Source organism: Podarcis erhardii (assembly GCF_964252035.2).
Source record: "Podarcis erhardii genome assembly, chromosome: 15".
Lineage (NCBI taxonomy): Eukaryota > Metazoa > Chordata > Lepidosauria > Squamata > Lacertidae > Podarcis > Podarcis erhardii.
Window position 1 is genome coordinate 29,722,573 of NC_138505.1, and position 14,461 is coordinate 29,737,033.

General features: G+C 44.2%; 1 long non-coding RNA gene across 1 annotated transcript in view; it reads left to right on the forward strand.

The window, feature by feature from the left end:
• LOC309330943 overlaps positions 1–7,853 on the forward strand; it is a 316,600-nt gene extending 308,747 nt beyond the window's left edge. Inside the window, exon 3 of the long non-coding RNA XR_014151655.1 lies at positions 1,632–7,853. This is a non-coding gene — a long non-coding RNA (uncharacterized lncRNA). The remainder of the gene's footprint in view (positions 1–1,631) is intronic.
• Positions 7,854–14,461: the final 6,608 nt, after the last annotated feature.

Consider the following 14,461-nt stretch of genomic DNA (forward strand, 5'->3'; position numbering starts at 1 on the left):
CCAGATACTGTACTGGAACATCACAATATTGTCTTGCATAAGAGCTGACGTCCCCTTCTCTTCATTGCATACCAAAGAAAATATTACTAAGGAATATCAAGAACATGTTAATGAGGCTTCAGAAGAAAGGGAGCTTAGATACTGAAATGGAAAATGCATTTCCGAAAATAATACCTACTAACGTACCAAACTATCAGCATAGGAAACGTTTATAGGAAGGTGCCATTACTTGTAAACACCATTAGTGTCATGGAGGCAATTTAAATGCAGTGGGTTGCAGCCAGTTCACAAACACAACTCTTGATTGACCCTTATCCATTCCATTGAGTGTACAAGGAGACAGCATTCAATGGCTTTTCAGGGTTTTACCATTCCATCCTACTGGTGCCTATTAAGTACTAAGGACAAAATATTTTGTCATCTGGTTTGAAAAGACATCGGCCATGTTCACATGGCATGTTAAGCTATGGTTTGTTTTATCCATGGTTTGTTGGAACAAACCAAAGTAAGTCTCACTGATGAGCAAATTAACCATAGCTTGTTCCGCCTAATGTTGATTTCATTTTCTAACCACTCTTGCCACACATCCTATCTGGGGAGGGGCACCAAAATAATCCAGGATTATGCCAGGATAGTAGACGTAGCAAGAAACTATGGTCAGCGCAAGCCAAAGTTTATAAGACAACTTCAAACCATAGTTTCATATTCTGGTTTGGTGGCCACAGGCAAACCATAGATAGTTGACTGAGGTGGGTTAACAAACTACAGCAAAGATAAGCAGACCATGGCTTCATGTTAAGAACAGTGAGCTGGTTTGAACATGTTATGTGCATCTCATTGTGAATATAACATTTAGTATTTTATTATTTTTATACTCTTCTGTGGTTGAGGACTTTTTTTAGGTGTGTTATATTCAAAGCTTTATTTATATCAGGATTTAGATGTATATAACTGTTATTTTTTTTGCCACTGGTATTTAAAACTGGCCACTCTCAAGTGCCATATGTCATTCTGACACAGATGCAAAGGGCTGCTTCTTCTGTCATGATGTGTGAAGTGTTAGTTTTTATATTCATTTTGAGGAGGTGATCTATTATGTTAATTTAAATACTTGTAAAGCACTTAAGGCTTTCTTGATGTATGCAGGAACTGGTGTGGGCAAGAACCTTTTCATTTAAAATATTATTGCGGGGGCGGGGCATGCTATTTTTAAAGCTTTCCCAAGAAGGTGTGATTTTGATCTAAAGGAAATGTTCGGCTGCCCCTTTAGCGAGAGGTGAGGACGTGGGTGGTGCTGTGGGTTAAACCACAGAGCCTAGGACTTGCCGATCAGAAGGTCGGCGGTTCGAATCCCCGTGACGGGGTGAGCTCCCGTTGCTCGGTCCTTTCTCCTGCCAACCTAGCAGTTCAAAAGCACATCAAAGTGCAAGTAGATAAATAGGTACCACTCCAGCGGGAAGGTAAACGGTGTTTCCGTGCGCTGCTCTGGTTCGCCAGATGCGGCTTAGTCATGCTGGCCACATGACCCGGAAGCTGTGCCCCGGCTCCCTTGGTCAATAAAGCAAGATGAGCGCCGCAACCCCAGTGTTGGCCACGACTAGACCTAATGGTCAGGGGTCCCTTTACCTAAGAGCTATTTGAAAGTGAATCGGACTCCCTCAGAAGGTGGTGGGGCCCTCCTTTGTTGGAGATTTTTAAAGAGAGGTTGGATGGCCTCTCAGGGATTCTTCAACTGCGATTCCTGCATGACTCTTGGTGGTCTCTCCCAACTTTACAATTCTACAATTCTGTACCATCAATCAAAGCACAGCTGTTTGAAGCTCAGAGAACCCATGATGCCAGCAGACCTGTTTGTTTAAACCTGGCTCTGTTCCAATCAAATAGGTTGGTTTTGTTTTCAAGTGCAAAAGGGAACACAAGCGGAACACCCACCCACCCCACAGCCCATATCCAAAATTCCTTTTCCTCTAATCGCACTCTGATTCCAGAGATGAGCATAGCTGGAAGACAAGTATCTCAAAGGAGCTATAATGAAGGAGGGAGCAACATTCGGCACCCCTCGTCCACACACATCTTTTGCTCTTAAAATACATCCCTCCCACTTCATATGTTATTGAAGCTGGCCTGGATTGCAGACAAACAAGTTTGCAAGATACAGTTTGAACCCAAGGGCTGTACCCAACGTACCCTGTCCAATAGCACAAGGGCTCTTAATGTTGTGGAGCAGGAATCCCGTGCAACAATTGCACTAGTGGAAACTCATCCAGCATTAGCAGCAACCTGCTTATAGAACCAAGTCTGTCTTGGTAGTCAGACCCTTACTGTGAACACCCTCCCGTCAGTTGTCAATAGAATTAAACAACTAGATACCTTTTCATAGACATCTGAAAGCAGCCCTGCATTTTGCTGGACGCTGCCCAGAGCGGCTGGGGTAACCCAATCAGATGGATGGGGTATAAGAAATAAATTCTTGTTATAAGTATTCTCTTGAACAACCACAGGTGCGAAACATTTTGCAAGCAGAATAAGTACACCGCTAAGTGACTTTAATTTAGCGCTGATTTCAGGATCTGAAGGTTGTTTGGCCCTGCTTGTTGTTTATTCCAGTGGTTAATTCTAGTGTCATTTAACATAGGAAACCAATTGGGGGGGGGTGACTGGTGGGACCCATGCTTGATCCTGCCTTGTTCCAGTGTGTGTGCCTTGTGCCACTTGGATTCAATGTGTGCTCTGTATTCTGAAACACTGTTTTAAAAAGAACACGAGACCTTGTGTGTTGTTGGGGGCAGAAACTTCTCTAAGAGAGGTGTGTCATTTGCCCTTTAATAGTGGCCTGCTAATAGAGCAGATTTGGTTTCTCTTGTGATCTGGGAAGGTTTCCAGTTTGCCGGAAGTACTGCTGATTGGTGAGGCAAATGGATGGCTTTTTAAAGGAGGACTAATGAACCTGCAGGGACGCGGGTGGCGCTGTGGGTTAAACCACAAAGCCAAGGGCTTGCCGATCAGAAGATCAGCGGTTCGAATCCCTGCGACGGGGTGAGCTCCCGTTGTTTGGTCCCTGCTCCTGCCCACCTAGCAGTTCGAAAGCACATCAAAGTGCAAGTAGATAAATAGGTACCGCTCTGGAGGGGAAGGTAAACGGCGTTTCCGTGCGCTGCTCTGGTTTACCAGAAGCGGCTTAGTCATGCTGGCCACATGACCTAGAAGCTGTACGTCGGCTCCCTCGGCCAATAAAGCGAGATGAGCACCGCAACCCCAGAGTCGTCCGCGACTGGACCTAATGGTCAGGGGTCCCTTTACCCTTTTTAATGAACCTGCAGTATTTGAAATATCTCACCATAAATTCTCTTGGACTTTAAGGATTGACTCATTGACCTGGTTTACAGTAAGCTGAACCTCCTTTCTTCGGGAATTGGTTGTGCAGTAGGAGTTCCCCATGGGAAACTCAGTCACCTGGGTGATCCTGCCATGTCTCTACTTAGCCCACATATGACATCAAGGCAGGTGGCTCTGGTTTGTGGAAAACGGCCTCGAAGGCAAAATAAGGACCCATGCCAGGTCAAATTTCGCCAGAGGTTCCCCATCCCTGGCTTTCTGGGACCACACAAACATGTGGGGTCTGGGAACAGCTCACAGCTACTTTGCTCCATGCTGCTCCCACACAAGGTTAAGCTTGATGCTCACTAACTTTGTGTTGGAGCCAAAAACAAATGCACACATAACCTCTGTGTATGCCATGTTACATACACACACTCAATGCATGTGTCAGTTTGCAGGTAGATATTGTTACAGGTTGGAAATGTGATGCAGAACAACTAGTACATTGTTAGTTGAAAAACACGAATTCTTTTCTTCGGAATCTGTTGTTGTTTCTTGAGAAGTTGCTTGATAGAACTCCACACCTAAATGCTAAACCCCCCCCCCCATTTAAATCCTCAACTCAACTTCTAAAAATGCTGCCGCCTGTTCACTGTACTCCTCAAGCAAAATATTGGAGCGGTGTCCTTTTGAAGAGCTTTGGGCAGCAATCCCCATTCCCACTGAAACTAAATGGCAAAACTCATATATTTAAATGAGGCCTAGCCACTTATAAATTCAAACCCCATATATGTATACTTGTGAAAGGAATATTAATCAAGTCAAATATACTAGAGGGACATGCCACCACTAGTCTATAAACTAGAAATGCATAGCTTACTGGTGTAAACAGGGACATTTTCCTTCCCAAGGGGAAAAGGCTTCCTGTCACATCCTGTTAATCTGTTTGACATGCAGTGTTTTGCAGAACCTTTGAGAGAGCAAGGGAATGCGCAGAACAATTTTTAGAACAATGGGGGAGGGGATTTTTAATTTTTTTTTAAAGTAAATCCACCCTCTAATAGTGGTAAGGGAGGGATGGGAAAGCATTTAAGAATTATTAGTGCCTGCTTTTGAAAGGAAGGTGGGCTGGGAAATAGAGCTACATATGCCTTGCTTCTTATCAAGAGATGCAGAGCGCTGGAGGAAGCCAGAAATCTTATGCTGGGAGGGTGAATCTGATAAATATAGCTATATAGAGACATTGGACGGTACAAGGCGGCTGGCAGAGATGATAAGAACTGTCTTAAATAGGTTTGGGGTAGGGAGTTCTCAAAGCATATAGATGCCCATGTGTTTGTCAATCATAGGGCATTTCCAAAATACAGCGTGCAAGAAATTATGTGTACGTGTCAGTACTTGCATGTACAGAAATGGTACACACACACAGAGTACATGCAAGTACTGCCACACACCTGCACCTGCTGCTGTAAGTGAATTTCCTGAAGGCTCCTGATGGCTTGGCTTGATACTGCAGGTTTTCTTCTGATAGGATGAACAACGAAGGGGTTGTTTTGGCAGATTTGGCAGCTGAATATCATTAATCACAGCAATGACTTTAATCATTGACACTGAGTGGAACTCAAGAGTGGGATGACGCCTTGCTTCTGTTCCTCACCCCCAAACCCCACAGCTTCGCTTCTTTTTCATGCGCTCCCAAAGCAATTAGAATCTTTTGCGCAAAAAGCTCTTAAACTTCTAGAAAGAAAGTTGCCCTCGTTTGACATGGGCTTTGCTCTCCGTGTTCTGGCAGTGCCTGCTTTTGCCTGTTGGCTTAGACCAGTAAATGACTTCATCACCTGAGCCAAAGCGGTCATGTTTTGGGTGAGGTGGGCAGCATCCTGAAAATCTCTTTGCCAGGTGCTGGGTGGCAGAGGATGACTCACGCTGTACTTTACCCTCATTTGTGCCCAGGTCTCTACGACTAGAAAGGGAGCACAGTCTGTGGGCCACCCTCCCTTCTAAGCAAGCTTCCTATATCCTAGTTTCTACACACATACACCTCTCTGTTTTTCAGAGGCACCAGGGACACATTCTAGCCAGGCAAGAACACTCAAGGGGTAGTATTAAGTGGAGGCCCACAGGCCAGATAGAGAGGCCTCCGTTTCACTGGTAGTCAATGCACGAGTCAGGCATAAGAACAGTGTTTCTCAAATTTGGCTCTCCAGCTGTCGTTGGACTACAACTCCCATCATCCCTGGCAACTGCTCCTGCTAGCTAGGGATGATGGGAGTTGTAGTCCAGGGACATCTTGGAGGCCGCAGAGGTTTCTCATCCCACAGCAAAGTGCCTTTGGAGAGCTAAATGCAAGGTATGCTGGCAACATCAGCCCTGCGTACTTTGAAAAATCATGGAATCATAGAATTGGAGAGTTGGAACGATGGCTATGGGGCAGCGGTTCTCAACCTGTGGGTCCCCAGATGTTGTTGGACTACAACTCCCATCATCCCTGAGCTCTGGCCTTGTTAGCTAGGGGTGATGGGAGTTGTAGTTCAACAATATCTGGGGACCCACAGGTTGAGAAAGGCTGCTATGGGTGTAATGAATTCCTGTTTGGTCCCCAGAACCAAGTTGACTTTAATTCAAAGGAAGAGGATATAAAATATATATGTTTCATAGTCAGCTGTCAGTTGATAGAAATGGAAACTAGCTGCTGCTTATACTTCCTTTATGGATTCAACACCCCCCCCCCCAATTTATTACCTTTCTTAACGACAGGGATGGTTTAATACTGCTGTTTGTTCTCTATATGTTACAATGTGTCAAACACATAGACTTTTAACTGCTGTAAGTTTTATTCAGTGGGAATGTATAGTTATATGAGCCCAAAATATGGGTGGGACAGTCACTGTCGGATAGCCAAGTCCTCCTGTTCCATCTTGCCTCTTCTTTGCCTTATTTTCTGGTCTTCTAACTAGAATGACCACTCACAGCCTCAGACGTCTACTATTTGGACTTGAATTCCCCCTGGAGATTCATTACATCAGGAACTGCCCTGCTAAACTTCTTCCAGGGCTTAGATTCCACTGACAAACTGCAGAAGTCAGATTCATACTACACAGTCTTGCAAAAGCAATAGAAATGCAGTCGTAGGGCCAGAACATTCAGTGTGCGGAAGACTATAAAAGTAAAGGAAGGTCATGAAATCAGCCCTCCGTGCAAGCATTTATATGAATGCATATCCTGTAGAGTAGCAGCTTAGGGATGGGAAGAGGGGGAATTCGTTTCTGTCTGCGTTTTAGTGAGAAACTAGCTAATGCACACTTCTGGAACCAGGGTGTGAATCCAAACACAATCATTGTGCAGGGCACCAAAACTAGGGTTGCCATACATCTGGAATTTGTCTGGGATTTCAATGTTGGAATTATCGTCCGGTGGAAATCGGTAAAATATCACACAGTGAAGTGTGCATTGATTTCCCAAAACCAGCTTTGGTGCCCCGGATTTTTACTTCTTGAAATATGGCAACCCTAACCAAAACATGTATTTTGACCCTTAAAAGCATTACCCACTTGACTGCACATCATTAATAAGGTTTTTTTCCTACTTCCCATCCTCCTTTTTTAAAGAGCAGATTCTCAGACAACATAATTCTGCCTTATTGTTACTGTTATTATTATTACTACGATGATGATGATGATTTTGCAGCATACGGCCTATATAAAGAGCCCACTCTCTGAACAGTCTGTTGGCCACCTTTGCTTCGGCCAAACCGGAGACAATCAAGCTGCTACGCTTAATAATGCAACATGCTTTTTGTCAAGCCGTTTCTCCAGCATTTGGCATATTATATAACTACAGAAGTACAAGCAGTAATGCTCCTCTTCTGTAACTACTCCTGCTGATCCCCCCCCCAAGTTGTCAGTATTAATGACTTTGAGAGTACTTAACTGTTGCTTTATCTTGGCAGCGTTCCTTCATTCTGCCCCGTTGCCTAACCAACCTTGAAAGGAACCCCAACAAAAATTATGTTTAGAAGTAAGGAAGTTTTTATTCTGTGTGTCATTTCAAACGTAATCCTATTTATTTTTAAACACTGTCTGCTGATAACGAAGACTGGAAAAGGGTGGGCTTTTATAAACTGTTGCTCTGGTACTTTGGTAGCCAGAGGTTTGTTAGCTTTTTCATAGTTACGATATGTGCATGAACTGTAACCCTGTTCTTATTAATCACGATTATATGCTTATTCAGATTGTAACTTCTTTAAGCACACAGATTTTCCTAATGGTGCTTGTGTATATTCTGCAATATTCCCCGTTATTTATTTTTGCATGAGGTTGGTTGGATTTGTGTGTGTGTGTGTATTATATATGTAATATGTGTATATTATATAGTATGTGTATATTATATATATAATTTTTCCAGTATTCGCACAGAGTGCCTCATGTACCTATTTGCGTACCATCAGGAAGAAAATGTGGAGAACATTGGCAGGGGGAAAATCACTGGCTATAGGATGTGATGGTTTGAAGTGTTAATAAACGACAAAAATGTTTCATTTGTCCTTATCTGCGCTTCATTTACAAATGGCTGAAATGTGAGGACTTAATTTTAAAGAAAACAGGTGTGCTTTTCCCCAATTCATGGACACCAGAATCATGTTTACTTTGGGTTCCACCCCACCTCCCCAGTTGTTATTCCATCCACCCTTTCTCTTTGCCAAACTGTGAAAAGGAAAAGCTTTGAAAAGAAAATGTGGGAAGGGTGTTTCTGGTGCTGCTTCCACACAGCTGGATTGTAGCTACATTGTTTTCCAGCTGTCACAACAAGTTTTTTGTTTTGTTTTCTGGGAGAGAAAGTGGGAGTGGGGAGAGAAAACCCACTGCACCCTAGTGATTCTGGAAAAGATGGAACTGCAATGTCTCATAGCTTGCAATAGAGTTTACGTGAGAGGGGGTATGGGGAACCTTTGACCCTCCAGATGTTGATGTACTACAACTCCCATCAGGCCCAAGCAAGCATGGCATGGGATTAAGGGAGTTGTAGTTCATCAGTGTCTGGAAGCCCAGAGGCTCCCTACACCCACCTTAGAAGAATGGCTGCATGGGTTGTTATCATAGCTGTCACAGATTTGAAAATAAGGGACCAGCAGCCTCGAAAATAAGGGATCAGCAGCCAAAATAAGGGATTTTCCAAGCACAGGTATGTTCAACTTCTGAGCCCCTCCGAGCCAAAGGCAGAAAGCCCAGCCAGCAACCAAACGAAGCCTCAAGTGGTGGTTCCCACAGCGCAGCAACCCAGCAAAGGGGATGCAGCAAGGAAAACCACCGTCACCTCTCCGCTGGGAAGCGCTGAGCAAAGGCGAGTCCCCAGGCAACACGGCCAATTTGATTGGCACAAGGCATGCAAGTTCCACACACGCCCCCCGTCGTCCTTAGACTCCTTATTGGGTGAGCAACGCAGCCAAGCAACACAGTTGGAGCCTCCCTCCTCCCTGGCCGGCGGGGGGGGGGGGAGGAGCTGCTTCCTTTGAAACCCAGGAAATTTAAGGGGCATCATCAATAAGGGACCAGCAGCGGGACACGGTGCTGGGATAAGGGAGTTTCCCGCCAAATAAGGGATGGTTGACAGCTATGGTTGTTATTGTTGTTGCTTTTTCATGCCACCAGCTCAGCATTTGGGTGCTTGAAATTGAAAAAAGGTGCCGTGTTACATGGTGAGTTTGGTAAAACATCCCAGCCTCTACCACTCCACCTGCCTAGGACAGAGGGAGAGGTGACAGCATATCTCCCTTCTAGGGATGTAGTTGAAATTTGATTCAGTTCAGATTTAAACATGAACCTATCTAATTCACACTTTTCTGAAACAAGGTGTCAACCGAAACACGGCCATCCTTTGAAATTTGCACTTCTCTGCATTTTGCAAAGCAGTTCTCCAGCCAAACCGCATATGCAAGCATTAAGGTGTTCATGCAGATTGCAAATATTAGTGACGATGACACAAAAAATGCATTATATTAGAAGGAAATGCTTTGTAGAAGTGTGTATATTAAGCGAAACTGTGCATAGAAATAGAAATTTGCACAAAAATGCTGGTGAATTTTCACACCCTTTAAAAAAAAAACATAGATCACAAACTGATGTGGAGAACCAAACTTAAGAATGGAAAAATGAACTGAAATAAACCAAAATTGACAAATTTGCCTATCTCTATCCCCCCCCCCCAATTGGCTCAACTGAAACTAACTGCCACCTGACTTCTCCACAAACTGCCTCCATTTTATTTTGTTTATTGAATTTATATACCACCCTATACCCGTAGGTCTCAGGGCGGCTTACAAAATAAAATCAAAATATAAAACCACAAAATCCATAATCAAAATAAAAAACAACCCAATAACACACACACACACACACACACACACACACACAACCACCACACATTTTAAAAGGGTATAGGATGTCAGTTAAATCAACTAAAAGCCTGGTTAAAAAGGAACGCTTTTGCCTGGCGCCTAAAAGTGTGTAATGAAGGCGCCAGGCAAACTTCCCTGGGGAGAGCATTCCACAGGCGGGGAGCCACTGCAGAGGAGGCCCTGTTCTTGTGTTGCCATCCTCTGGACCTCTTGAGGAGGAGGCACACAAAGAAGGGCCTCAGAAGATGATCTCAGGGACCGGGTAGGTTCATATGGAAAGAGGCGGTCCCTGAGATATTGCGGTCCTGAGCCACCCTGAACTCCATCCCCAGGAAGGCCTACTTGGCTCCAAATTTGCCATCATTTTGACGCCATTTTGTTTTCCCAGGCATCTGGGCATCAATGAGTACTTATTTTGAACTTTCCTCTTTGACAAGGGATGGGATTTGTCAAACAATGAAGAGCAGCTAAGAGGAAGATGGGATTCTAGACCAGTCCATTACCTGCCATACTGGCTATTTGCAAAGCTTGCAGTCTGATATGATACAGTTACTCTTCTTATCTCATTCGTTGCATGTGTACATCTGAAGGCAACCCTGTATTGGGAAATTTTTAATGTCTAACATGTTACCATTTTTTATGTGCTGTAAGTCACCCAGAGTGGCTGGGGAAACCCAGCCAGATAGGCGGAATATAAATAATAAAATTCTTATTCTTATTATTACATCAAGCCTCTAGAACCAGCAATTCCTAGCCTTTCATTCCCAGGCAAATTTGGGCTGTAGCACCCACCATAGCATAGTCCATGTGCAAGAATGATGGGGATTTTAGTCAGGAACATCTTGAGTGCCAGAGGTTCCCATCCCTGCACCATGGCTTAGACTAGACCAGTGGTTCTCAACCTGTGGGTCCCCAGATGTTGTTGGACTACAACTCCCATCATCCATGGCTAGCAAGGCCAGAGCTCAGTGATGATGGGAGTTGTAGTCCAACAACATGTGGGGACCCACATGTTGAGAACCGCTGGACTAGACAATGCTCTTAACTGTTTGTTTTTGCTTTTTACAGATCTACTGTTCCCATGCTACTCTACCCACAGAGACTGGGGCAGTGAGATTAATACCCATGTCACCCAAATGTAGCAAAAAATACCCATTTTATTCACCTGTGCCTGTTTAAGGTTCCCAGAGACTTTGGGTACAAGGTAAAGAAACCAAACATAGTTGCAACTGCTGTCATTCAGCTGGTGGGGTTTTTTTTATTTTTGCAAGAAAGTTTTTACCTGTTTGCTTTGTCTTTGTGGTGCTACCTACAAACTCTCAAAAAAGAAGTATTGCTGTGGAAGGAGCGTGGTGACACCACTTTGAGCTGCTGTCTGAAGACTGGAATTGCTCCTAGTGTATTTGCTTTTCAAAGCCACTAAGAAGAAACCCCACTTTCTGATCCAAAACAAGAGACTTGATATTTGCTCTACTGCACACAGAATGGTAGCTATTGATGTGACCTGAAAGGATCGTGCTTTGAGCCTTCCGGCAAAGAGGGGAAAGGCAAGGTAGGGATTATCAAAGCAGAATGGTCAATAAACTTTTTCCTCTTTCTGAAAAATAAAATCATCCCCCTGTCAAGTGTTCAAAGCTTTTGAAATAAAATACAGTCAAAACAAAACAATTTATGCCACATTATAAATGTCTATGCTAGTATTGAAACTTCTTCCAGGGAACGGCAAAGATATTAATGGGGTTACTATGTTAAATACAAATGCAAGAGTTGCCAAGTAAATTAGAAGAATCAGGAATGTTTTTTATAACTGGAATATTGTTCTATGCTGGAATTTGCAAAACAATCCGGATAGGCAAAGAGCGATGAGATCCTTATAGACTGGAACATAATATTGTTGTTGAGCTTCAAGGGCTTTAGTAATTTTCATGATGTGATCTAAATAGACTCTTGTTTGCTGTGAAAAATCAAAATCTTGTGTGTGAAATTTTTTTTTATCGTACTTTGTTTCTACACTTTATTGTCGATAAACAAAACATGTAGTCTAATGGCATCTTATTAACACAGATGCGTGTGGCCCCTTTATCTTCAGCACATCTCAACTTTTCATAGAAATGTCAGAGATACCAACCACCTCCTCTGTTTCGTGGCCTTCTGACACCTCTTTATATTAACTTGTGTGTGTGTTTGTGTGTCAGCTGAGAATAACCTTTCATATATCTGATGAAGAAGGCTGTAATCCAGAAAAACATAGGCTGCAATAAATCTGAGCCTTTGCTTAAGGACATTGGTGACATCATCTGTCGCCAAAACTTATAATTTCCACACCCAACAACCTCATGCACCTCTGTTCTGTCATCTGCATTGGCTTCCACACATCTTGTTACTGTTGTTTTCATTCCTGAATGCAAACCAAGACCTAGGTGAGGAACTGTGACTTTCTAAAAGATTAAGGTGCAACATGCCTTTGCAGGGGTAGTCAACATACTGCTCTCCATATATCATTGGCTTCCACCTCCCCTAGATCCTAGCCAGCATGATAAACTGTCAGGGATTACAGGATGTCTATCAACATCTAGAGCAGTGTTTCCCAACCTTGGGTCTCCAGCTGCTTTTGGACTACAACTCCCATCATCCCTAGCTAGCAATACCAGTGGTCAGGGACAGTGGGGAATGTAGTCCGAAAACAGCTAGAGACCAAAGGTTGGGAAACACTGATTTAGAGAACCACAGATTGCCCACCACAGCCTTTGGAGACTGCTTCCCACATTAGAAAACCATTGGAAAATTTTAACGCATCTGGTGAAACGTATAAAATTATGCATTGTGCATTCAGGAAGCTTTTTCTCCTCCCAAATACTAGCCCTCAGGGTTGTCTGGTGAAGATGAATGTTGGAAGATTCAGGACAGGCCAAAGAAGGTTTCTTCACACAACTATGGAACGGTGCTCCCAGCAGATGTAGCCTTGGATGGCTTTGAAAGAAAATAAGACAAATTCATGGAGGGCAAAGCTTTCCATGTCTACCAGCCATGATGGCTATGTTCTACCACTGCTGTTGCAGGCAGTATGCCCCAGAATCACAAGTGGGGAGAATGGTGGTTGCGTTCATGCCCCACTTGTAGGCTTCCCAGAGGCATGAAGAAGAAGAAGAAGAAGAAGAAGAGTTTGGATTTGATATCCCGCCTTTCACTCCCCTTCAGGAGTCTCAAAGCGGCTAACAATCTCCTTTCCCTTCCTCCCCCACAACAAACACTCTGTGAGGTGAGTGGGGCTGAGAGACTTCAAAGAAGTGTGACTGGCCCAAGGTCACCCAGCAGCTGCATGTGGAGGAGCGGAGACTTGAACCCGGTTCCCCAGATTACAAGACTACCACTCTTAACCACTACACCACACTGGCTCTGGCATGTGGTTGGCCTGCGCAATAAATGTGTTTCTATCCAACGTAGCGGGACGTGGGTGGCGGTTGTGGGTTAAACCACAGAGCCTAGGACTTGCTGATCAGAAGGTCGGCTTTTGAATCCCCGTGACGGGGTGAGCTCCCGTTGCTCGGTCCCTGCTACTGCCAACCCAGCAGTTCGAAAGCACGTCAAAGTGCAAGTAGATAAATAGGTACCGCTCCAGCGGGAAGGTAAACTGTGTTTCCGTGTGCTGCTCTGGTTCACCAGAAGTGGCTTAGTCATGCAGGCCACACGACCTGGAAGCTGTACGCCGGCTCCCTCGGCCAATAAAGCGAGATGAGCACCGCAACTCCAGAGTCGGCCACGACTAGACCTAATGATCAGGGGTCCCTTTACCTTTACCTTATCCAACGTAGCACCAAGTTAAATACACCGGGGCGTATATTTGCACAAGAGAGTGCACAAGCAAGTCGCCTGTAACTTTGTTGCACAATAGATGGTGCAGTTGGTTGCACAGTGAGTTTCTGCAAGCATAACTGCTGAGTTTGGGTTCCTCTGTTGCGCAACATTAAAGCTCACCAGTCCGTTAGCGCAAACTCTAGCAGCTTTGGGGCTGTAGTCCATTACTTTCTATTGGTTTGAGGGTGTAGGGTGTTGCCCATGTAGCCTGCGACTTTCCAGATGAGGTAGTCTATAAATGAAAGTAACACAACATGACGACTTGTTGCTGCAGTCCTGCATGTGTTTCGATGCATGTAAGACCCATTCACTTCTATGGGGCCTACAAGGGCTGAATGATAAGCAGGACCGCAGTTTTCGCCATCTGTTCCTCCCCCTCAACGTGAAAGCTGCTCCGATTATGTAATAAGAGGATGAAAAATATTTTTGTACCAAGTAACATTGTCATCTGTGATCTCTCTCTCTCCCCCCCCTTCATGTTCCTGACCAATTTTAAAAAAAGAAATTGCTGGGGGGGGGGACCTGTTTCATGCTGTTCTACTCTGTCACGTTGGAAAACTGTTAGAGCAAACAGGTGCTTGGGGTGGCTAGATCTACACTTAGCAAGTTTATCTCTCTCTGAATTGCTGGTCTTTTAGACTGTTTTACTTATTTTCTATTTCATAAACTTAACGTGTGTTTTTCAGACCACCCCTCAGGGCCAAAACAGCCCTCTTAAAAGCGATTTGTAACATAAAATCTGCAGCAGATTGCACCTGTACTCAAGGAACTGCAATAGCTGCCAGTTTGCTCCTGGGGAAAGTTAGTTATGTTACTATTGGTCTACACAGCCTTCTCCACCCTGGGAGGATCAGCCAAAAAATACTGAGGCTGTTGTCAAGTTTAAGAAGAGTG